The following is a 26,459-nucleotide window of genomic DNA, read 5'->3' on the forward strand; positions in this document are numbered from 1 at the left end:
AGAATGAAAGAGTAGGACTCATAAGGGGTAAATTTTCTGGTGACGAGAATATCCAAAATGTGTGTGAGCTGGCGGTAGAGGTACAAAGTGGTAAAAGATAAGTGGAGAAAAAATCTATAAGTATCTTTCTTATTGGTTATATCATCCACACAGATGTTGAAGGCAGTGGATGATGGCAAAGTCTGATAGATAGCAAACCTGGACTAGAGAGAAGTTTTCAATGAATGAAAGGGAGTAAGAAGGAAGTCAGAGTCAACATTGTGGATGTGAGGACTGTGGCTGTGTATCACACTCAAACTGTCTTTATTTTTCTGTCCTCATACCATCTCCTCTATTCATAATATCCTCTCCATAGTTCCCTCCACTGGTTCCTTGTCTTCTGAGACTCATGATATCTAGGTAGCCTGCCCTTCTGTGTTTCTAAAATACCTTGTTCATCTCTTTCATATAGTCTGTGTCAACAAGTTTCATGCAGTTTTAAATTGTAATAACTTCATAGGCATAAATGTTATATGTAAAACAAACATCAACTGGGAAGTTTACCATTTCAATTATGTATATACTCATAAAAGCTTTAATTTTAATTTTTTAGTCAGCCTGTGCTATTTTTAATCAGATAGACCAAAACAAAAAAATTAAAATTTATTACACAAAATGCACCAAACTAAATAAATCTGTAGAAACTTGAAGTAATGAAACTTCAGATTATTTTTATAAGTTTTCATTGTTTATCTTTCTGAAGTTATTAAAGCTTAGAACAGTTTTAAGATTATTTGGACATCCCATATTAAACTTTCCAGGCTGTAGTTTATTATAATTATTTCCTTATGTGTCTACTTCACACAATAAATTATACGTGTTGTAAAGGTGTATAAGTTCTGTATTATATTTTTGTTCTTTATCCTCTGGGCCATAAGGGGACCCAGAAGATAGAATAAAAGCCTAATAAATAATTTTATTCATTGATAAATGAATGAATCAATATGGCCAAACAATATGTATATATATTTTGTACCACCTTTGGTATATCTGAATAATTTCTTTCCCTTAATTTTTTTCATATTAAAAGTTCCTTGAATCACAATAGGCTATAGGTCAATGCGTTAGTTAGAAGAGTGTCTAGGCTAGCAAACAACAACAACAACAACAAAATGCTGCAATTCAGGGCACTTAAGACATACCTCACACTGATAACTCTGTACTCTTCCAACATAAAAGACAAGCCATTACTGCTAGAAAGGTAAATTATCTCCCTTCCCAAATCCTCTTTTTTATGGCACATATTTGGGACAACAAACTCAAAACCTAGATATTATCCTGAAAGTATTTTCTCACAGCTCTAGTTTCTGATTCATAAACTAATATTTTCTCTTTCCAGCCTCAATTAAAGTGTATTTTTGAGCCTGCGTAAACAATATAAGCACGGGTCATCAAATCCACCCACACACTTGCATCCATGGAGACTATCCCATTTATAAATATTAACAGCAGATAGAGACAAACCCTTTCTCTCTGGATGTACGTGATACAAGTGAAAGCTAGTGATGGATGTGACTGACATCCTTTTTTACTGGGGACGGATTAAATGGGTCTAAGAAGTAGGCAATGCAAATGGTAGCGTAAAAATACATGTGCTTGAGAATACTGCAACCATGGTTTTGAATAATATCCACATCACTTAAAATGTGTGGGATTTGTACAGAAGCTATTAAGAATATGTGAGTCTCATATTTCTTTATAAAAGTAAATATGACAATCTTAATTTAAAACGTTGCTGAATAGGATCACATGAGATAAGAATTAAATTCAGAGGTGCCTGGGTTGCTCAGTTGGTTAAGCCTGTGACTCTTGGTATCTGTTCAGGTCACAGTTTGTGAGATTGAGCCTTGCATCAGCTCTTACTGATGGAATCTGATGAGGATTCTCTCTCTATCCCTCCATCTGTCTTCCATCCCCCCACTCACTATCTCTCTCTCCCTCTCCCACTCCCCCTCTCCCTCTCTCTTTCCCCCACACACTCTCTCTCTCAAAATAAGTAAATGAACTTTAAAAAAAAGAATGCAATTCAATGAGCAGCATATACAGACTCTCTATAAATTTATAATCCCAGTATTAGTCTGACTAACCCGATTTATTCCTGTTCCAAATAAACATTCAAATTACAAAGACTACCTGTCCATCCTCTGATATCTTAACCTAGTGTAAAAGAGCATCACCTTTTCCAACACCATATAGCTGTTAGGGGCAGATTTGACTCAAAAACAACAGACACTTGAGTTCCTGGTACCATAACATATAGGACTTATAAAATCATAGAATTCCAGATTTGTAGAGGGCATTTGAGAACTCATAAGTCAAAAGTAAATGAGAGTGAGATGCACAGTCTTGATTAGAGTATAAATTGGAGCAAACATTTTGTGATTCAAAAGTTTAAATGGCAGGGGTTCCTGGGTAGCTTAGTTGGTTAAGCATCTAACTCTTGGTTTCTGCTCAGGTCATGGTCTCACATTTCATGAGTTTGAGTCCCACATCAGGCTAAGCACTGATAGTGTGGAGCCTGCTTAAGATTCTCTCTCTTGTCCCTCCCCTCATGCTCTCATTTATTCTCTCTCTTTCTCTCTCTCTCTCTCTCTCTCTCTCTCTCTCTCTGTCTCTCTCTCCCTCTCAAAATAAATAAACTTAATTTTTTTTAAGCATCAAGGGGCACATGGGTGTCTCAGTCAGTTAAGCATCTGACTCTTGGTTTCCGCTCGGGTCATGGTCTCACATTACATGAGTTTGAGTCTCACATCAGGCTCCATGCTGATAGTGAGGAGCCTGCTTGGGATTCTCTCTCTCTCTTTCTCTCTCTCTCTCTCTCTACCCCTCCCCCACTTGTGCTGTCTCTGTCTCTCTCAAAATAAATAAGCTTGAAAAATTATTTCAATGGCAAAAAGTGTCATTGCATATAATACTTTTCATACATTTTAGTCAAGGAATATTGGTAATAATGTCTTAGCCCAAAGTATTCCTATTTAAATTACTGGAATACATAAACTTTGTCTTCATCCTACATTTAAAGTTGTCCCAGACATTTGAATATCAGTGGGAGACAAAGACAGTCCAAACATAGAAGGTGAAAGGGTTATATATTAATTTTTCAGAAAACTTTTTGCAGCTTGCATATAGGCATGTGGCTTTGAATTAAAGTGAGAGCTCACCACAGAAAAAAAGTTGCATCAAAATCTGTTTTGTTGTTGGTGAGGGCAGAAGCATAGACTCCTCGTGGTAGCAGCATGCCCTCTGTAGCATGTGGTGGTCAGCAATGAAGACGCCATTGTCCTTATCATGTTGGTCTGTGGCATGCTTGTGGCCATGGACTCTACAACTTTGTTTGCACTTCTGTGAGCCATCCTATGGCTTTTACATAATTTTCTTATATACATCAGCCATATTCAGCTTGTATGGCATACACATAAAACCCATGATGAGTGCACGGGTATTTCAGTTCAAACAACCCATTTATGCAGTAGCTCTCTGTAATTACTAGTAAGTTTACTTATTAGATTTTTAAGATTATAGTATGAACTTTTTAAAAGCTTAATAACTATTTAATTATTTATGTAATAGATTTACAAGACACAATACCACTGGCTTGGGAGTTTACAAAAAACATATTGTCTGTCATGACTTCCTGTCTAAGCATAATATTTTCGTCCTTTTTTCCAAGCTTATTTCTAACTGACTATCCTCTTTGAGCCTGTTTGGCATATCATTGTACTTTTACATACAAAATGATTCCTAATGTAAGAAATTGGAGCTGGAGGAAATGAATGAGATCTATAACATGCAGTGCCTCAAAGCTATTTGACATTCTTAGTGTGCAATTACACTATATGTGTTAAATGATGGTCAAAAATTTCATTTGGCTCTTTGGTCTACTTGATAGATATAATGTGCCATATTTAGGACTGGTATTAGCTTTCTTTGCTCTTTAGGAATCAGTCTTAGAGATCTGACCCTCTTTTGCAGTTATCAAATCAGCATAGTTGTCTTATCCCTTATGTCTCCCAATGTGTCTCTCAGTGCCCTGTGGCTTAAATATCAAGCAGTATACCATATGTGTGAAAGGAGGTTTCTTTCTTTCTTTTTTAAAAATATATAAGTATTTAATTTTAGAGAGAGAGAGAGAGAGAGTGAACAGGGAAGAGGGGCAGAGGGAGAAAAGAGAGAGAATCTGAAGCAGGCCCTTCACTCAGCCCCTGACCCTGGGATCATGACCTGAACCAAAATCAAGAATCAGGTACTCAACATGTTGGAGAAGTGAACAAAGTATGCCAAAGATGGCCGATGGGGCTAAAACAAACTCTGGTCTCTAGCTTAGAGACCCCTCCTCCATGTTCTTCCTTTGCTGTGTGGGGGAAAACCCCCAGAGATATGGAAGCTGACAACTATAAATTACCCTCCCCACTTGCATTCAGTGTTCAGATCTTTGGAGAAATGGTCTCCTCTGAGCCCCCCAGTGTTAAATAAATCTCTGATCCACCAAGATCTCTGAGTGCCACTTGGTTTTTCCACCAGTGTTCCAGCCTGGTTCTGTAACAAACTGACTGAGCCACCCAGGCATCCCTATATTTATGTCTTAAGTAGTAAGAGATATTTAAATAAATAATTGCTGAGAATGTTCCCAATCTGGTAAAAAAAAGCAAACCCACAGACCCCACTTAAGCAAAATAAACAGAAAGAAAGGTACACATGATCATAGTATAATCAAATTGCCAACAACCAATGATAAAGATAAAACCTTATAAGCAGCCTGACTGGGGTGCCTGAGTAGCTCAATTGGTTAAGTGTCTGACGCTTGATCTCAGCTCAGGTCTTGATCTTGGGGTCATGAAATCAGACCCAAAGCAGCCAACAATATTACACTTGAGGAAGAATTTAAAATGTAAATGTGGACAGTATGATATTTCTTAAATAACATAAATAATTGCAAAGACAGTAATAATTTTGATTTTATAAGATAAGGTCTTTATTTTTAGATGTACATGTTGAAGTATTTAAGGTTAAAGTATCATGATATCTTTAGCTTTTGAATGGTTTGGTAAAAAATAGAAGATAGACAGATAGAAAGATAGATAGATAGATAGATAGATAGAGGTAGAATATTAACAAGGGTACATGGATAGCCTTTGTACTATACCTTCAACTCTTCTGTAAATTTGAATTTTTTTCCAAATGCCATCTTCAACCTTGAGGGCCTGAACAGATTTGTTTTGTGAGATTATGGATTCCTCTGAAGCATGTGGGAGGGAAGAGATGCTGAAGAGAGAAGCAGAGAGTTTGGTGGAAGGCCGCAAACATTTACTGAAGTGATTTCTCTCTAGAGCGTTGCAAAACTCAAGAAATGCTAGGCTCATGATTGGTCCTTTTTTCATGAAAATGAATAATGGTATGTGCTACACATTAGCGATGCAGACAGATCAAGTCAATGTGTGTCGCTAGGGAAATATGGACACAGGGCAAAGAATGAGGAATGAAGCCCCAGAAAATTCAGAAATCATTGGATGACATTTGGTTTCTCAGGGGGCTGTGGAATCAAGATTCAGGAATCAAGACACAGCTAGAGTGGAAGCAGGGTAGCCCAGTTGACCTGTGTATTATAACTCCCGAATTATTTTTATGAATACGGTTTTGGTCACGCTACTTCTGTACTCTTAAATGTCTCTTCAGTGGTTCCCAAATTCCAACAAAATAAAGCTAATCATTTTAGCCTGAAGTTATAGCTTCTCAATGATTGGCAACTAACTCAATTTCTCACAGTTCTCCTTGACTTGCTGTATGCTGCAGCCAATCCAAATTATTCTCTGTCCTCTATGCTGCATTAATTTGGGATTTCCTGACTGCATGTATTATAGCTCTTACTGGATGGTCCTACCCTCTCTAACCAGCAAAACATTGCTCATACTAAAACCCAAGTTCAAATTCCACCTCTTCTAATGTTGTCAACAGAAAATACAGTCTTTTTAAACTCTCAGATGACTGTATCTGTTTCCTTTACACAACACTTCTCAAATTTGCTTTGAAATATAATTTAAATGTACTTTGTTTTTTTATGCTCTACTGGAGTCATAAAAAGATCTCAATAAGTTTATAATTTTTCAGAGATTTAGAAATGATACAAAACATCAGTTTGGAACACCAAAATCTCATCTTTATTAGTCACTAGAGAAAGTTTGCAAATAGAGGAGAACCAAGTTACTGTGCTTGGTTAAATAATGAAGCACTGTGCTTAGCTTGCTTCAAAAGCAAAGTAAAACTGAGCCAAGTATACCCAGATTCCTCCTCTAGGTTCCAAATTATCCAAACAGATGGTCACTCAACCTTTCTTTGGGTTGAATATATAAAAAGGTGGAGAGAGATAAGCACTTATTGTATGCAGACTCTCACATACAAAGAAAACTCAGGAGTCAGCAAGCAACATCTTTCCCTAAAGCACACTTCTAGAAGTCTGAGTTTACTAAAGGCAGGGATCACATCTGAATTGCCTTTCTGTCCTTCACTTTGCCAACCATAGTGCTTGCACCTTCAACAGGCGTTTGAGAAATATTTGCTCACTGATGAATGAATAAATCTGTATCAGTGCTCTTGAAAGAAACCAGAATAGGTCACCCCAAGATATGCCTCTTTGACAAAAATTATTTTGAGCTGCAGACAGTTCAGAAGAGCTCTGTCTTCTCTTTTTTCTGCCTAAAGACCAGATTTAAAGTCTTCTTAAGAGAAAGGACTTTAGACTTATCAGCCCAGAGATGGCACCAGAGGAATCCGAAAACAAACATTAAACTAATTCTTATCTCCTTAGTTTCTTTTCTATCATTATTTGCCCTAGTCTAAGCCCCTTTTGTTACAGTTTCACAATTTACTACTCTTTGTCCAACTTAGTATAAAAGGTGTTCTGTTTCTAGGGAGCCTGGGTGGCTTGATCAGTTGAGCATTTGACTCTAGATCTTGGCTCAGGTCATGATCTCAGGGTTTGTGGGATGGAGCCCTGTATCACGTTCTGCACTGGCAGTGCAGAGCCTGCAAGCCTGCTTAGGATTCCCCCTCTCTGTCTCTCTCTCTCTCTCTCTGCCTCACCCCTGCTGGCACTCTCACTCTCTCTCTCTCAAAATAAACTTTAAAAAAATAAATAAAAATACATAAAAGCTGTTCAATTTCTAATTTCTTTATGTATGTATGTATGAGATATACATGTTTATCAACTTCTGTGTTTCCCTTGTTAATCTGTTTTGTTACAGGAGCCCTAGACCCTATATAGAAGGAAAGATTGCTTTTCTTCCCCTAGACACTCAAATTCAGATGCTAAGAAGCAAACTAGAAAAGGCAGTTGTAAGAATGGACAGGCAGTATCCACAACTAACTGAAGAGCACAGGAGCTGGTCAGTAAGACACTCAAATTAAAGTAATAATATATTATCCAAATTAAAATATATTCAAATTAAAATAATAATATCTTATTATTATTTTACAGGCCACCGAGAACATTAGCGTGCGTTAGGTATTGCATCAAGTTATTTACATTTTTACCTTTCTCCTTCTAAATTGAAAGATGTCTAGAGGGAACCATTAAATCATAATCTATGTAAATGTTCTCACTTGGAGTTTACCCTTCAGGAGCCTGGGGATCTGAAATGCTTTCTCTCATGTTAAATTAATTTCACACAGTAACTAGATGTGAGAAAGTAATCCATTTCTTTATATATCTGTCCATATCCATATCTATATGTTTATCTTTTTTTGACCCAGGTTAACTTGTTTAGGCCATTGAAATCATATCGTATCACACAGGCTCTCATTTCTGCCTTCCTTTCCTTTGTGTGCTACCAAAACTGGCCCCAGTACAATGGAAATGTAACAACATTGTGACAAAAGAAATAGGCAGAAGAGAACAAATAATACAGACCATCTTTAACTGTTTATGCTTAGACACATTCTAACTTCTTTTTTTTTTAATTAAGCTATAATTGGCACTATTATATTAGTTTCAGGTGTACAGCAGAACAATTCAATATTTGTTTCCATTGTGAAAAAATCACGGCAGTAAGTCTGGTTAACATCTGTCTGTCACCATTCACAGTTATAAAAGCTTTTTCCTTGTGATAAGAACTTTTAAGACCCATTCTCTTAGCAGCTTTCAAATATGCAGCACACATTCTAAATTATTTTTGCAGGGATGACCAAACAAAAAAGAACTGAGATAGTGATTTTCATTCTCCTTTCCTTCTACTTTTTTTTAGTTGTGAGTGATCTATTTTGAAGCTCTTTGAATGTACCTTCCCAATCACACAATCTCTGCAGAGGATTTCCTAATGGACACTTTCTTCTCCTCTCTGTTAAAAAAAAAAAAAGCAAAATTCAGTTGAGTAAAATTTAAAGATCTTCTAATTGGCTTTATACCATGATGAACGAATTGGGCAACATCCCAGCTATCAGAAAGAAAGGAACTCTGAAAAGTTGTACAGAATGACTTTTATAGGCAGAGGGGGCAGGCCAAGGAAGTTACTAGCAGAGTGAACTGGAAAGGTCATCTTTCATTAGGGGACTGAAGGGCCTGCTGAAGCAGATGATCTCTCTAGTGCTGACCAGTTGATACCAGATCACTGGTTTAAGATTCCACTCCTGAGGGAGGTTGAAACTGTAATTAATTTAGGTGTTAAATCTTGGTTTTGTGATGTAGGCCTTAGGACAAATGACAACATTTGGGGCCCATTGTCTCTCTTTTAATGCTGCCATTTTTAAAAACAGAATATTGCATATCCAGTATCTAAAAGGCATCCTGGAAATCAGAAGTTCTACTTCTGAAATCACAATGGCTTGGGTTAGAAGAGAAACAACTGAAAATATTTATCTTTGGAGAAAAAAAAAATCAGATGTTCAGAATTCTACCAAAGCCTCAGAAACTTGAAAATGAAATTAAGTTCACAATGAGAAAAAAGTCATTTTGTTAAAGAATCAAGCAAAACCAGATGACTATTTCAATTGTTTTGTATATCCCACATCGAACTCCAGCACGTTTTTGCTAACCATATGAAATAACAAAATATTTGGACAGAACAGCCTTGTTAATAACAACCATCTTAATAATAACTTTCCTGTGAACCTTGATTTATGAATAATACCTTGTCCTTCCCAACTCTTCCAGAACTCATAAATGAGAACTTAGAACTTTTCATTAGTATAATTTGTGTCCACTCTGCTTTCATTTTTTTAGTAGTACTTACAACTATCTGATACTATATTCTTTATTGGCTTGTTTATTATTTTTTGGTATTTTTCTACTATTCTACAATATAAGCTCTATAAGGGCAGGGTCATTCATTCATGGCTGATTCTCAATCTCTACAAAATGCTCCTGGTTCGTAATAAAAGCTCAATAGATACTTGCCAAGTGATTATAAGTAAAGGCAAATTTACTGAGAGGACGATGGTGAGAAGGAATGAAGGTAAAGCTTCAGAGAGTCCTCATGAAGGCATCTTCATAGACATGGGGTACATCAAAAAATAAGAAAACACAATGCCTAACGGGGTGCTATGGATTGAACTGTGTCCCCCCAAAATTCATAGGTTGAAATACTCATCCCCAGTGTGATGGTATTCAGAGATGGGGCCTTTGGGAGGTAATTAAGTTTAGATGAGATGATGAAAACAGGGTGGAGGGAAACAGAATATGTCACCCCAGTTATGCCTCTTGAATGTAAAAATATTTTATGCCGAAAGCAGCTAAGAAACAGCTAATGTGGAAAAGGGTCCCCATTTTCTGTCTAAAGCAAAGATATAAATTCTCCTTTTACTGGAGACTGAGTCTCATCAGCCTAGAGATGACATCATAGGAATCTGTAAACAAACCTAAACTCCATTACTTTCCTCCTATACATTTACCTTCCCACAACTTGCCACCCTTGGAAGCCTAAAACTACTTTCCTTTTCCTGTCATTTCTCTTTGACATTTATTGTTCTTTGTCGAAGGTATTATATAAGCTGTATTTTTAAGTCATTTTAAGTCATTTTTGGTTTTGGTTTCTCCCATATGGCGTGCACTGCATCTGCTAATAAACTGGTTTTCTCTTGTTAATCTTTTCATTTTGTTAGAGTCCCAGCTGAAAACCTAAGATGAGTAGAGGTAATTTTTTTTTATCTACACAGGGCCCTCATGACGAGATTAGTGCTCTTATAAGAGGAGATATCTGAGAGCTTATTCACTCACCCCAGATTTTCTCTCTATTGCCCTCCCTCCTTGCACTCACCTAGGAAAGGCCGTGTAAGGACACAGTGAGAAGGATGCCATCTGCAACCCAAACAGAGAGCCCTCGCTAGATCCCTACCCTCCTGCCACCATGATCTTGGAGTCCGATCTCCAGAACTGTAAGAAATAAAATTTCTGTTGTTTAAGCCACTCAGTTATATTTTGTTATGGCAGCTTGAGCTAAAATAGTGGACATAGTTGAAGCAAAACTGGAACATCCTTATTATGATATCTTTATGAATTATTAGAAGCATTTTGAAGAGTGAGTTACAAATCAAATCAATAGAAACACTGCATTTCCATTTCTAGGAATTTTATCAAATGGAAACTGTTCCATAGGTGAAAAAAAAATCTTAGAACCTATTTCTAAAGATGAAATATTGAAAAACAATGTAAATGCCTACACCAGGAATACACACACACACACACACACACACACACACACACACACACATATAGACACACACACATACATATACACACACATACACACACACAACCACACACACACATATATATAATGTTATATCAACCTAGTAGAATATTATATATCCTTAAAATTATCACCATGAAATGTATGTGGCCAAGTAGAAAAACTATTGAGATGCCTGCCCCCAAGTCCTGTCTCTTTTCCTGGTGCAGAAGCTCGAGATTCATCAGCTCTACTTGACTTCACTCTTGGCACCTCCAAGTCCTCTCCCCTTGAGAGTGAGCTGATTGGTTTCTCCCCTTGCTAGCTGCAATTTTACTTTGCTGAGGTGTGAATTTGTGGCTTCTCACATACAAGCCTGCCACTCTGTTGTCCTTTCACATAGTATCACTGCTTGTCATGGATGTCACCAAGCTCAGTCCCTCACCACAGGGTGACTAGACCATGGTACATATAAGCTGGATCCTTCCCCAGAGAACACAAATGTGGCTAGAATCCTCACCCTGAGCATCCAGGTTGGAGAGGCAGGTGGTCTCTACAGTGCCTTGGAGCACCCTGGTTTCAGAGCTGTCCCTCACTGACTACTATTGGGAAGTTCTGTGGCTATGCTAGCCTTAGTCCCTGCAATCAACTTCCAGATTGTGGCTTTTCCTCCAAATGACATTCATTTAAAGAACTATTTCATTATCCATTTTAGTGAAAAGAAATTTCAATTAATTAATGATGTAATTTGTTAATTTGAGCAAATTTATTTTAAAAGTATCATAGGAAATATTTGTGGATTATAAAATCTTTTGAGAAAATATGCCAGAATTGATATTTAGGGTTTCTTTGTTTGTTTTTCCTAATCATGGAAGTATTATCTGTTTATGATAGAAAATATAGACAAGAGAGTAATAAATATGATAGAAAATGAGACAAGATTCAGGTGCCATTGAACCCACAGCAATAGTGTTTAAAGTTTGGTATGATTTTCTTTTTTTATGCATACTGTTTTAGACTGCCACAAATACATTTTCATTTTTTAAATATACTTCTGTATTTTCCTGTTATGTTTCTTGGCACACATAATTTTAATGTCTGCATCACATTATATGTAATCATTTTAATATTTCATAGCTTTATCTACTTATATTCAGATTGTTTTGTCCGTACATATCTTTTGTTTTATAGGCAAGGAACATCTTTGCATAAAATTGGTTTGTATTTTATATTAGCTCCTAAGGATAAATTTAAAAGTAGAATTACCAGGTCAAACATGATGAATAATTTAATTCTAATTATTGTATTGTCCAGTTGTTTTCCAAAATTCTTTTCTTGCTCCTGGAACTGCGTCGAGCTGCCTCCATGAGATATTGAAGAATATGACAAGAAGTTTACAATAGAAATGCTTTTCTTTGTTTTTTTTTATACTAGAAATTCTTAATGTGGATCTAGCCACCAAGCAGATACTTTAAGATGGCATTCCTTTTAATCTTCTTGTCTACATATATAAGAAATTCAGTTCAGTAGCAAATTCCTGTGCATACAGAAAAGCAGAAAACTCTACTTTCCTTTATTGAGCCTACATGGTAGAAACCCAGTAAATAAATCAGCTGCATACATAACAAATTTCATAACAAATGAAAAACTAGTGTCCATTATCCTGCACAGAGCCCACAGATGCATTGTTTTCTTGGGCTATTTTTTTTTATTTAAATGTGTTAATGTGACACGTTTGTTTATCAGTTCAGCCACCCTTCCCATATTCATGTTACTACTTGAGTAACATATTGATGTCACCTGCTTGGCCCCTGTAGACACAGCTTTTGAGTACTAGGCAAGTATGCTATCACTTGGTTAATTCACTACATGTTCTAATTCTTTGTTCAGAAAATACAGTCAATGAAGATACAAGGCTAATTTTTAAAGTTATAATGCATGTTTTCTGCTCCACAACTCTACTTTCTGATGTGTCTCCGAATTGGAGCCCTTTCCAATTCAGATGTACTGGCTTTTCAAGGACAGCAATTCTGTATATGAAACTATTCTGAGAAAATGTTCTCACAAGCCCACAGGGTCACGTTGCTTTTCCTAAGGGTGACCTGCCCTTCATTTGTCAAAATATGAGTGTAGAAGTATCTTTATAAAATTCAGTAATAGGACAAAGAAGAGATTGAAAAATAAAAATATGGTGATTAGAATGGCCTAAACATTTAAAGGAGACATTTTTCTTTTTTTTAAGACAGGAACTCATTTCTTCTAGTTTCCTCTCCAGCATGTGAAAAGTTTAGAAAGTGCCACCTCCATCTTTACCACAACAAAAAACCTGAAGACACTAAAATTTCAATGACTTTCTTTGTGCTAATCAAAAAGTGGAAGTTGTGGGCCAAATTGACTCCCCAAAATCTAAAGGAACAGTCAAATGCAGGAAACCATAGCTGAGATTAACTAACCTGAAGTAGAAGCCACTAGAGTCGTAAACTGGTAGAAACAGTTAATGGTAATTTAATAAAATGCGAGAGGCTGTGTTAAAGGGAAACATTCTTGGAGAACTGCAGTCTTAGGTGGAGCCCTCCCATCTCATAGGCTTTACTTCTAGGTACCCCACCAGGTTCTCATGGTGAAGGGTCAAGAAAAATCCCCATGTCTCTGGAATTGGGAGGGTAGAAGTAACAATTTTGAAATACTCCCAGAGCATTCTCTGTAATAAAGGCTTTCTCTCCAAAAGCAAAAACTGTAACAGAACCTTATCCCACTAGGCCAGTCCTGTCTAGCCTTCCTGTCTCACCTGAAGGGGCATGAAGATACAAAACACTTTGTGAAAGTCACAGCCCATGGATACAGTCTTACTGAATCACTGATATTTAATCATAAGATTGCAGAGACCCTTCTTCCATACCTTATTACTAGGGATCCAATGTAATAAAAATAGATTGCAGCTATAGGAGCTGTAAGGTATAGACTCTATTTTTTTAATGTTTATTTGTTTATTTTGAGAGAGAGAGAGTGGATAAGGGAAGGGCAGAGAGAGAGGAGAGAGAAAATCACAAGCAGGCATTACTTGGAACTCATACTTGCAAACCACGAGATCACAACCTGAGCAGAAACCAGAAGTCAGACGTTTTAAGCAACTGAGCCACCCAGGCACCTCAGTACAGGCTTTAAGTAAAATTCTTAGACAAACCCAAAGATAAGAGGGGGGATAAAAATAAGTACCCTAGAAGAATTTGAAGCCTATGGTACCTAAATTTACAGCAAATATAACATAGCCCAACTCCTAGCCAGACGAACATAAAACATCAAACTAAAGACCCATTTACCTCAGAGCCTTTTCCCTGATACATAATGCCTGGCTCTCATTAAGAAATGACAAAGTTAGATTAAAAGGCAAGAAAAACACACAGTCAGAAGATACAAAGCAAACATCAGAATCAGACTTTGATATGATCGAGTTTGGAATTATCAGAAAATTTAAACTAATTATTAGCAGATTCTGGCTACAGTAAAAAAGCAGATAACATGCAAAAATAGATGGTTCAAGCAAGCAGATAGAAGATAATTGGGAACTTTAAGGAAAAAAAAGAAAACTCTAGAAATCAAAACACTGTAACAGAAATGAAGAGTGCCTTTGATGGAATGATGATTATAGTGGACATAGCCAAGGAAATCATCAATGAGCTTGAAAATATGTCAAGAGGCTTCCCAAACTGATATGCAACGAGAAAAAATAATTTTAAAAAACACCAAAATGTCCAAGAACTGTGGAACAATTTCCAAAAGTGTTACGTTAGTGTAATTGAAATACCAGAAAGAAAGAAGTATTTGAAGATCAGAGAAGATTTTTCTGAAAATAATAACAGACCCCAAAATACATATCTATGAGGGTTAAAAAACACAAAGCCAGATAAATATAAAAATCTATATCTGCCCATATCATATTCTGCCAATATCATTAAAAGAGGCAGCATTGGGGGACTTGACTATAGAGAGAAAAGGATAAAAAATATATCTGCTTTCATATCAGAAACCATGCAAGCAAGAAAAGAATAGGGTGAAATATTTAAAGTGTTGGGGGGAGGGACACACCAGCCTAGAATTCTATATTTAGCAATATTATCTTTCAAAAGTGAAGAAGAAAAAAGATTTCTCAGACAAGTAAAACATAAGTTAATTTTTGGCCAAAAGACCTGTCATGAGAGAATCGTTAAGTTCTTCAGAAGAAAATGATGAACTCTGATTTACATCAACAAAAGAACATCAAGAAATAAACAAAAGCAAAATAATTTTTTGTTTTCCTAACTCTTAAGTGGTCTAATAAATATCTGTTTCTTCAAACTAATAATAGCAACAATGTATTAGGTGATTATAGCATACAGATAAAGGTAATCAATGATAGCAAAGTAACAAAGGTTTGGAGACAGGAACTAGAAGCATATTTATAGGAACTTGCACCACCTTTGATATAATATAGACTAATTGAAAGCAGACTTAGGTAAATTGTAAATATATATTTTAAGCTCTAGGGATGCTACTAATTTTTTAACCATAATGAATACACTAAGAGGGGAAATAAAATGGAATCATGTGAACTTTTCAACTAAAACCAGAAAAGGTAGAAAAGGAAGGAAGAAAAAATGACAAAGAACCTGTTCAATAAATAGAAAACAGTTACAAACATAGTAACTAATAATCCAGCTATATCAATAATCACTTAAAGTGTGAATGGTATAAATATATCAATTAAAAAATTGAAACCATCAGAATAAATAAAAAACAAGACCAGAATTTGTTTCTAAGTGATGCGCTTCAAATATAAAAACACAGATAGATTAAAATCAAAGGGATGAAGAAAGATATACTATTCTAAAACTAATCCAAGGAGAGGTGGAATTTCAGACAAAGCAGACCCCAGAACAAAGTAAGTTATTGGAAATACATAGGGACATTAAACAATTATAAAAGGGAAAACATTCCAAGATGACAGAATGATCTTGAACATGTATGTACCTAACAAAAGGCATCAGTATATGTGAGGCAAAAGCTGAAAGAAATGTAAGGAGAAATAAACAAATCCACTATTATACTTGGAGACATTAACATGCCTCTAATCAATAGATCAAACAAGCAGAAATTTATTAAGGGTATTGTTGACCTGAGCAGCACTATCAGTCAACTTGATCTACTTGATATTTATAGAATATTCCATCTAACAACACCTGAATACATTGTTATCAAGCTCACCCAGAACATTCACTAAGATAAACCACTTCTGGTCCATATATCACATCTTAACAATTTTAAAAAATATAAATCAGGGGTGCCTGGGTAGCTCAGTCAGTTGAGCATCCAACTCTTAATTTTAGCCCAGGTCATGATCTCACACTCATGAGATCAAGCCCTGCATCAGGCTGGGCATGGAGCCTGCTTAAGACTCTTTCTGTCCCCGTCCCTCTGCCTCTCCTCCGCTGATATGCTCTCTCTCTCTCTCTTCTCTCTCTCTCTCTCTCTCTGTCTCTGTCTCTCTCTCTCAAAAAATTTAAAATAAAAAAAAAATGGATTCTAGTCAAGATGGCGGCGTAGGAGGATGCTGGGCTCACCGCGCGTCCTGCTGATCACTTAGATTCCACCTACACCTGCCTAAATAACCCAGAAAACCGCCAGAGGATTAGCAGAACAGAGTCACCGGAGCCAAGCGCAGACGAGAGGCCCACAGAAGAGGGTAGGAAGGGCGGCAAGGCGGTGCACACTCCACGGACTGGCGGGAGGGAGCCGGGGCGGAGGGGCGGCTCGCCGGCCAAGCAGAGCCCCCGAGTCTGGCTTGCAAAAGCGAAGGGGCCTGACGGACTGTGTTCCCACAGCAAGCGCGACTTAGCGTCTGGGAGGACATAAGTTAGCAGCTCTGCTCGGAAAGCGGGAAGGCTGGAGGATGAAGGGAGGGAGAGCTGCTGAGCCCCCTGAGGACAGAGCTCAGTTTGGCGGGGAACAAAGGCGCTCGCCAGCGCCATCTCCCCCGCCCACCCCCCAGCCAAAATCCCAAAGGGAACCAGTTCCTGCCAGGGAACTTGCTCCCTCAGCACAAACACCCAACTCTGTGCTTCTGCGGAGCCAACCTCCGGCAGCGGATCTGACTCCCTCCCGCTGCCACAGGGCCCCTCCTGAAGTGGATCACCTAAGGAGAAGCGAGCTAAGCCTGCCCCTCCTGCCCCCGTGCACCTTGCCTACCCACCCCAGCTAATACGCCAGATCCCCAGCATCACAAGCCTGGCAGTGTGCAAGTAGCGCAGATGGGCCACACCACCCCACAGTGAATCCCGCCCCTAGGAGAGGGGAAGAGAAGGCACACACCAGTCTGACTGTGGCCCCAGCGGTGGGCTGGGGGCAGACATCAGGTCTGACTGTGGCCCCGCCCACCAACTCCAGTTATACACCACAGCACAGGGGAAGTGCCCTGCAGGTCCTCACCACTCCAGGGACTATCCAAAATGACCAAGCGGAAGAATTCCCCTCAGAAGAATCTCCAGGAAATAACAACAGCTAATGAGCTGATCAAAAAGGATTTAAATAATATAACAGAAAGTGAATTTAGAATAATAGTCATAAAATTAATCACTGGGCTTGAAAACAGTATACAGGACAGCAGAGAATCTCTTCCTACAGAGATCAAGGGACTAAGGAACAGTCACGAGGAGCTGAAAAACGCTTTAAATGAAATGCAAAACAAAATGGAAACCACCACGGCTCGGCTTGAAGAGGCAGAGGAGAGAATAGGTGAACTAGAAGATAAAGTTATGCAAAAAGAGGAAGCTGAGAAAAAGAGAGATAAAAAAATCCAGGAGTATGAGGGGAAAATTAGAGATCTAAGTGATACACTAAAAAGAAATAATATACGCATAATTGGTATCCCAGAGGAGGAAGAGAGAGGGAAAGGTGCTGAAGGGGTACTTGAAGAAATAATAGCTGAGAACTTCCCTGAACTGGGGAAGGAAAAAGGCATGGAAATCCAAGAGGCACAGAGAACTTCCTTCAGACGTAACTTGAATCGATCTTCTGCACGACATATCATAGTGAAACTGGCAAAATACAAGGATAAAGAGAAAATTCTGAAAACAGCAAGGGGGAAACGTGCCCTCACATATAAAGGGAGACCTATAAGACTCGTGACTGATCTCTCTTTTGAAACTTGGCAGGCCAGAAAGAATTGGCACGAGATTTTCAGGGTGCTAGACAGAAAAAATATGCAGCCAAGAATCCTTTATCCAGCAAGTCTGTCATTTAGAATAGAAGGAGAGATAAAGGTCTTCCCAAACAAACAAAAACTGAAGGAATTTGTCACCACTAAACCAGCCCTCCAAGAGATCCTAAGGGGGACCCTGTGAGACAAAGTCCCAGAGACATCACTACAAGCATAAAACATACAGACATCTCAATGACTCTAAACCCGTATCTCTCTATAATAACACTGAATGTAAATGGATTAAATGCACCAACCAAAAGACATAGGGTATCAGAATGGAGAAAAAAACAAGACCCATCTATTTGCTTTCTACAAGAGACTCATTTTAGACCTGAGGACACCTTTAGATTGAGAGTGAGGGGATGGAGAACTATTGATCATGCGACTGGAAGCCAAAAGAAAGCTGGAGTAGCCATACTTATATCAGACAAACTAGACTTTAAATTAAAGGCTGTAACAAGAGATGAAGAAGGACATTATATAATAGTTACAGGGTCTATCCATCAGGAAGAGCTAACAATTATAAATGTCTATGCGCCAAATACTGGAGCCCCCAAATATATAAAACAATTACTCATAAACATAAGCAACCTTATTGATAAGAATGTGGTAGCTGCAGGGGACTTTAACACCCCACTTACAGAAATGGATAGATCATCTAGACACACGGTCAATAAAGAAACAAGGGCCCTGAATGAGACATTGGATCAGATGGACTTGACAGATATATTTAGAACTCTGCATCCCAAAGCAACAGAGTATACTTTCTTCTCGGGTGCACATGGAACATTCTCCAAGATAGATCATATACTGGGTCACGAAACAGCCCTTCATAAGTTTACAAGAATTGAAATTATAACATGCATACTTTCAGACCACAATGCTATGAAGCCTGAAATCAACCACAGAAAAAAGTCTGGAAAACCTCCAAAAGCATGGACGTTAAAGAACACCCTACTAATGAATGAGTGGATCAACCAGTCAATTAGAGAAGAAATTAAAAAATATATGGAAACAAATGAAAATGAAAATACAACAATCCAAACGCTTTGGGACGCAGCGAAGGCAGTCCTGAGAGGAAAATACATTGCAATCCAGGCCTATCTCAAAACAAGAAAAATCCCAAATACAAAATCTAACAGCACACCTAAAGGAACTAGAAGCAGAACAGCAAAGGCAGCCTAAACCCAGCAGAAGAAGAGAAATAATAAAGATCAGAGCAGAAATAAACAATATAGAATCTAAAAAAACTGTAGAGCAGATCAACGAAACCAAGAGTTGGTTTTTTGAAAAAATAAACAAAATTGACAAACCTCTAGCCCGGCTTCTCAAAAAGAAAAGGGAGATGACCCACATAGATAAAATCATGAATGAAAATGGAATTATTACAACCAATCCCTCAGAGATACAAACAATTATCAGGGAATACTATGAAAAATTATATGCCAACAAATTGGACAACCTGGAAGAAATGGACAAATTCCTGAACACCCACACTCTTCCAAAACTCAATCAGGAGGAAATAGAAAGCTTGAACAGACCCATAACCAGCGAAGAAATATAATCAGTTATCAAAAATCTCCCAACAAATAAGAGTCCAGGACCAGATGGCTTCCCAGGGGAGTTCTACCAGACGTTTAAAGCAGAGATAATACCTATCCTTCTCAAGCTATTCCAAGAAATAGAAAGGGAAGGACAACTTCCAGACTCATTCTATGAAGCCAGTATTACTTTGATTCCTAAACCAGAGACCCAGTAAAAAAAAGAGAACTACAGGCCAATATCCCTGATGAATATGGATGCAAAAATTCTCAATAAGATACTAGCAAATCGAATTCAACGGCATATAAAAAGAATTATTCACCATGATCAAGTAGGATTCATTCCTGGGATGCAGGGCTGGTTCAACATTCGCAAATCAATCAACGTGATACATCACATTAACAACAAAAAAGAGAAGAACCATATGATCCTGTCAATCGATGCAGAAAAGGCCTTTGACAAAATCCAGCACCCTTTCTTAATAAAAACCCTTGAGAAAGTCGGGATAGAAGGAACATACTTAAAGATCATAAAAGCCATTTATGAAAAGCCCACAGCTAACATCATCCTCAACGGGGAAAAACTGAGAGCTTTTTCCCTGAGATCAGGAACACGACAGGGATGCCCACTCTCACCGCTGCTGTTTAACATAGTGCTGGAAGTTCTAGCATCAGCAATCAGACAACAAAAGGAAATCAAAGGCATCCAAATTGGCAAAGATGAAGTCAAGCTTTCGCTTTTTGCAGATGACATGATATTATACATGGAAAATCCGATAGACTCCACCAAAAGTCTGCTAGAACTGATACAGGAATTCAGCAATGTTGCAGGATACAAAATCAATGTACAGAAATCAGTTGCATTCTTATACACTAACAAGGAAGCAACAGAAAGACAAATAAAGAAACTGATCCCATTCACAATTGCACCAAGAAGCATAAAATACCTAGGAATAAATCTAACCAAAGATGTAAAGGATCTGTATGCTCAAAACTATAGAAAGCTTATGAAGGAAATTGAAGAAGATTTAAAGAAATGGAAAGACATTCCCTGCTCATGGATTGGAAAAATAAATATTGTCAAAATGTCAATACTACCCAAAGCTATCTACACAGTCAATGCAATCCCAATCAAAATTGCACCAGCATTCTTCTCGAAACTAGAACAAGCAATCCTAAAATTCATATGGAACCACAAGAGGCCCCGAATAGCCAAAGGAATTTTGAAGAAGAAGACCAAAGCAGGAGGCATCACAATCCCAGACTTTAGCCTCTACTACAAAGCTGTCATCATCAAGACAGCATGGTATTGGCACAAAAACAGACACATAGACCAATGGAATAGAATAGAAACCCCAGAACTAGACCCACAAACGTATGGCCAACTCATCTTTGACAAAGCAGGAAAGAACATCCAATGGAAAAAAGACAGCCTCTTTAACAAGTGGTGCTGGGAGAACTGGACAGCAACATGCAGAAGGTTGAAACTAGACCACTTTCTCACACCATTCACAAAAATAAACTCAAAATGGATAAAGGACCTAAATGTGAGACAGGAAACCATCAAAACCTTAGAGGAGAAAGCAGGAAAAGACCTCTCTGACCTCAGCCGTAGCAATCTCTTACTCGACACATCCCCAAAGGCAAGGGAATTAAAAGCAAAAGTGAATTCCTGGGACCTTATGAAGATAAAAAGCTTCTGCACAGCAAAGGAAACAACCAACAAAACTAAAAGGCAACCAACGGAATGGGAAAAGATATTCACAAATGACATATCGGACAAAGGGCTAGTATCCAAAATCTATAAAGAGCTCACCAAACTCCACACCCGAAAAACAAATAACCCAGTGAAGAAATGGGCAGAAAACATGAATAGACACTTCTCTAAAGAAGACATCCGGATGGCCAACAGGCACATGAAAAGGTGTTCAGCGTCGCTCCTTATCAGGGAAATACAAATCAAAACCACACTCAGGTATCACCTCACGCCAGTCAGAGTGGCCAAAATGAACAAATCAGGAGACTATAGATGCTGGAGACGATGTGGAGAAACGGGAATCCTCTTGCACTGTTGGTGGGAATGCAAATTGGTGCAACCGCTCTGGAAAGCAGTGTGGAGGTTCCTCAGAAAATTAAAAATAGACCTACCCTATGACCCAGCAATAGCACTGCTAGGAATTTATCCAAGGGATACAGGAGTACTGATGCATAGGGCCACTTGTACCCCAATGTTCATAGCAGCACTCTCAACAATAGCCAAATTATGGAAAGAGCCTAAATGTCCATCAACTGATGAATGGATAAAGAAATTGTGGTTTATCTACACAATGGAATTCTACGTGGCAATGAGAAAAAATGAAATATGGCCTTTTGTAGCAACGTGGATGGAACTGGAGAGTGTGATGCTAAGTGAAATAAGCCATACAGAGAAAGACAGATACCATATGGTTTCACTCTTGTGGATCCTGAGAAACTAACAGGAACCCATGGGGGAGGGGAAGGAAAAAAAAAAAAAAAGAGGTTAGAGTGGGAGAGAGCCAAAGCATAAGAGACTGTTAAAAACTGAGAACAAACTGAGGGTTGATGGGGGTGGGAGGGAGGAGAGGGTGGGGGATGGGTATTGAGGAGGGCATCTTTTGGGATGAGCACTGGGTGTTGCATGGAAACCAATTTGTCAATAAATTTCATAAAAAAAATAAAAAAAATAAAAATAAAAATTAAAAAAAAATAAATAAATAAAATAAAACAAAATAAAAATAGAAACCATATAAACTATGTTCTCAGACCATAGTGGAATTGAACTACAAATCAAGAACAGAAAGACAGCTCGAAAATTAGCAAACATTTCTATATTAAACAACACACTTCTCAATAACACATGGATTAGAGAAGAGGTCTAAAGAGAAATTTCAAAAAATTGTAGTAAATGAAAATGAAAATAAAACTTATGAAAATGTGTGGCTGTAGCAAAAACAGTGCATAGATGGAATTTTATAGCATTGAATGCATATATTAAGATTAACGAAAGATCTAATCAGAACTCTAAACCTCTGCCATAGGAAATTATAAGCCTAAAGCCAGTAAAAAAAAATAATAAAAATTATAACAGAAATATATGAAATTGAAAACAGGAAATCAATGGAGAAGGTCAATGAAATCAAAAGCTGGTTCTTGGAAGAGATCAATAAAATGAACAAAATTCTAGTCAAAGTTACAATAACAGAGAGAGAAGACGTAATTTAGTAATATTAGAAATAAAAGAGGGGTTATTGATACTGATTCCACAAATATTAAAAGGATAATAAAGAATACTATGAACAACTCTATGCCCACACATTTGATAACTGAAATTAACATGACCAAATCCTTAAAAGATTCAAACTACCAAAACTCACACAAGGAGAAATACATAATTTAAATAGATGCTATCTATTAAATAAGTTGAATCAATTATTAATAACCTTTAAAAAAGAAAGCAAGTCACAAGACCCAGATGATATCACTGGAGAATTCTACCACACATTTGAGGAAGAAATGATACCAATTCTCTATAATGTGTTCCCAAATATATAACACAGAGAACACTTCCTAACTTATTCTATGAGGCCACAATTACCCTACTGTCCAAACCAGGAAAAGTCATTACAAGAATAGAAAACTAGAGACAAATATCTCTTATGAATATATATATATATATATATATATATATATATATATATATAAATCCCCAACAAAATATCCAGACATATACAAAAAATAATTGTACCATGGCCAAGTGGGATTTTTGCCAAGTATGCAAGTCTGGCTTAACATTTAAAAATTAATTAATGTAACCCACTACATTATTAGGCTTATACACTTATATAAATTGATGCAATATATGAATTTGATAAAATGCACACCTATATATTATTAAAAGAATTTAGTAAACTAGTAAAAGGGAAAAGCTTTCTCTACTTGATAAATTATATCTACAAAATCTTACACCCAACATAACATTTAATGGTAAGAAATTATACACATTTCCCCTAAGACTGAGAACAGGACAAAGATATTTCTTCTCACCACTCCTATCCAACATTGCATTAGGAGTTTAGCTAATGAAATATGACAATAAAAGTAAGTGAAAGGTATACAGAATGTAAAGAAAGAGCTAACATTGTCTTGATAGCCACAAAAAGCAACAATGAATCTAGACACAGACCTACAACCTTGCACAAAAATTAACTCAAATGGACAATAGATAAATGTTAACAAACAAGCAAACAAAACCCATAAACAAACTAGAAAACTAGAAGAATACAGAGAATCATCTGGGTTTGGTGTTGAGTTTTCAAATGAAACATCAAAAGCACATTCTATGAAAAAAATAATAATTTGGGCTTTACTAAAATTAAAAACTTCTATAGTATTCTTTGTATACTCTTAATAGGATGAAAATACAAATCACCTACTAGAAGAAAATATTGGCAAAACACATACGTGATAAAGAACTCATATCCAAAATGTACAAACAACTCTTAAAACTCAACAATAAGAAAATAACCCCAATTAAAATATGGGCAAAATATTTGCCTGGGTGGCTCAGTCGGTTGGGTGTCTGACTTCGGCTCAAGTCATGATCTCACGGTTCATGAGTTCAAGCCCCACATCGGGCTCTGTGCTAGTATCTCAGAGCCTGAAGCCTGCTTTGGATTCTATGTCTCCTTCTCTCTCTGCCCCTCCTCCACTCACTCTGTCTGTCTCTCTCTCAAAAATAAATAAACATTAAAAAAACTTTTTTTAAATAAAATACAGGCAAACCTCATCAAGGTTGAACAGACACCTCATCAAAAAAGATATTCAGAGGGCAAATAAGTATATGAAAAGACACTCAACATAATTTGCTATTAAGGAATTGAAAATTAAAATAGCAGTGAGGTACCACCACTATCCATCTGTTAGAATGACTAAAATCCAAAAAAAAGTGACAAAAATAAGTGTTGACAAGGACGAATAGCAACAATAATTCTTTCACTGCTGTTGGGAATGCAAAATGTCACAGTTACTTTGGAATACAGTAGAACAGTTCTTACAAAGCTTTATTTAATGTTCCTTTACTTCCTCCTCTAATGTGCTTCTAATATTTACCCAACTGATTTGAAGATTTATTTCCCACAAATACCTGGATTCTAATTTTTAAAATCAGCTTGATTTATAATGACCCAAACCTAGAAGCAACCAAGCAGTTTTTCAATAAGGAAAAGAAAGACCTGTCTCTTGTTAACAGCAATTATTTAGTGACAGTTTATCTATACACTGGAAACATCCATAACTAAAGTTCAATTATTTAATGTCAATCAATTATCTACTTTCCTCAAAATAATATTTTAGCAAAAATTACCACATAGCTTCATTGGCTACTTACTCTGATAGAATAAAGCCAGTAAAGCTTTATCCGTCTTGATAATTATCAAGAGAAGCAGGAAAGGATCTTGCTGGTATTCTTGTTCAACTGCTAGTAGAACCATGGGAATGTGTGTTTATTATAACAGCTTATGTGGAAACAGAACAAGATTCCCTGCATTGTCTTATTTTACACAATATAAAGACACCTATATTTATGAAGCTCCTGTGTCATGATGAGTTCATTGAGTTTAATTCCCATAGTTTGTAAGTTCCAATCCAGAAAAGGAAGCGCTTCTCACGCTCCATTTTCTTTCTTCTTTTTCTAGAGGGTATTTTGTAAATTATAGCTTCCATACACTCCATAGTTCCCTAGTGGCCTGCTATAGCTAATATAGTTCCCTAAAGTGTGTAATGACTCCCAAGTTGCAGCTTAAATAGTGAGGGAACTATAATGAATAATGAAGAGTGAAAATATGCCCGGGTTCCCATTCCTGGAGGTGGTGGAAGGGGCTATGGCTGGCCCTCTAATGGTACCAGATGAAGTGCAAAAACATCAGCTTCAGACTTGTTCCCCAAAGGTTCCCAATATAGAAACAGATCCCAGAGACACACACTAAATAAGCCAAAGGGCTTATTTTCATTCATATTCTTTGCACCTGATTTGCAGATACCATTATTATGGCAATGCCTTTATCATGTATTGAAGTCACAGAAGTGCTTTTAAAATGCAAAGCACTTTTGAGATGTCTCTGTAGTCTTCTGCTTAAAGGCCAAAATTTCTCACTAAACAAATAGTAAAATCTTCTATATATTATATTGGCTTGTGTTTGTTTCTCAAAATACTGTCAGGAACACTCTGGCAATAAAAGGTGAGTGGTTAGAAATGTTAAATAGACAGGCAGTTATGAGATCCCTCAAGGGCAGACACTGGGAATTCACCTTTGTTATCAGCAATATTGTCCTATAGTGTTGTCAGAATCTACATCAAAGACATGGAAACACCAACTGACTTGCAAAAAACCTTCCTGAAAACAAAGAAGGAAATGGCACTACAGGAAATGTTTGAGTTAAGAGATGAAAAAGGATTTTGCCTGATTGATTGGTCTACAATTGGGTAGAAACCAGTTGGCTCTCAACACAGTATTGCTATAGATCACTATGTCTCTGTCCTGTCACAAGGCTCATCATGGCATATATCTGACCCAACTCTATATCTGAGCCTCCAGAAATGACAGTGTCTCATTATCCCAGGAATCTACCCATTCTAGTACTCAAAACTAGACCATCCTACAATGAGCCAACTATTTACCGTCACCCTCACCTTGAAGCCTCCATCTTTGTTCTGTCCACTCTCTTGCACTGTGCTAATGTTCTTGAATCTTCTTAGCCTTCGTGTTTCTTGTTAATATATTTTTCACCTGCATCATTCTTTAAAAGTTAATTTTGGAGGCATCTGGGTGGATCAGTTGGTTAAATGTCTGAGTTTAGCTCAGGTCATGATCTCATGGTTCCTGAGTTCAAGCCCCATATCAGGCTCCGTGTGGCCCAAAGCCTGGAGCCTACTTCAGATTCTGTCTCCCTCTCTCTCTGTCCCTTGTCTGC

General features: G+C 37.3%; 1 protein-coding gene across 1 annotated transcript in view; it reads left to right on the forward strand.

Moving 5' to 3' along the window:
* The window catches only part of LOC101083672 (ADP-ribosylation factor-like protein 5A), a 761,586-nt gene that overhangs the window by 635,130 nt on the left and 99,997 nt on the right, over positions 1–26,459 (forward strand). Inside the window, exon 6 of the transcript XR_006595697.1 lies at positions 10,288–10,401. The gene's annotated coding sequence lies outside the window, so the exon portion shown is untranslated. The remainder of the gene's footprint in view (positions 1–10,287; positions 10,402–26,459) is intronic.

This window comes from Felis catus, chromosome A3 (assembly GCF_018350175.1).
Source record: "Felis catus isolate Fca126 chromosome A3, F.catus_Fca126_mat1.0, whole genome shotgun sequence".
Lineage (NCBI taxonomy): Eukaryota > Metazoa > Chordata > Mammalia > Carnivora > Felidae > Felis > Felis catus.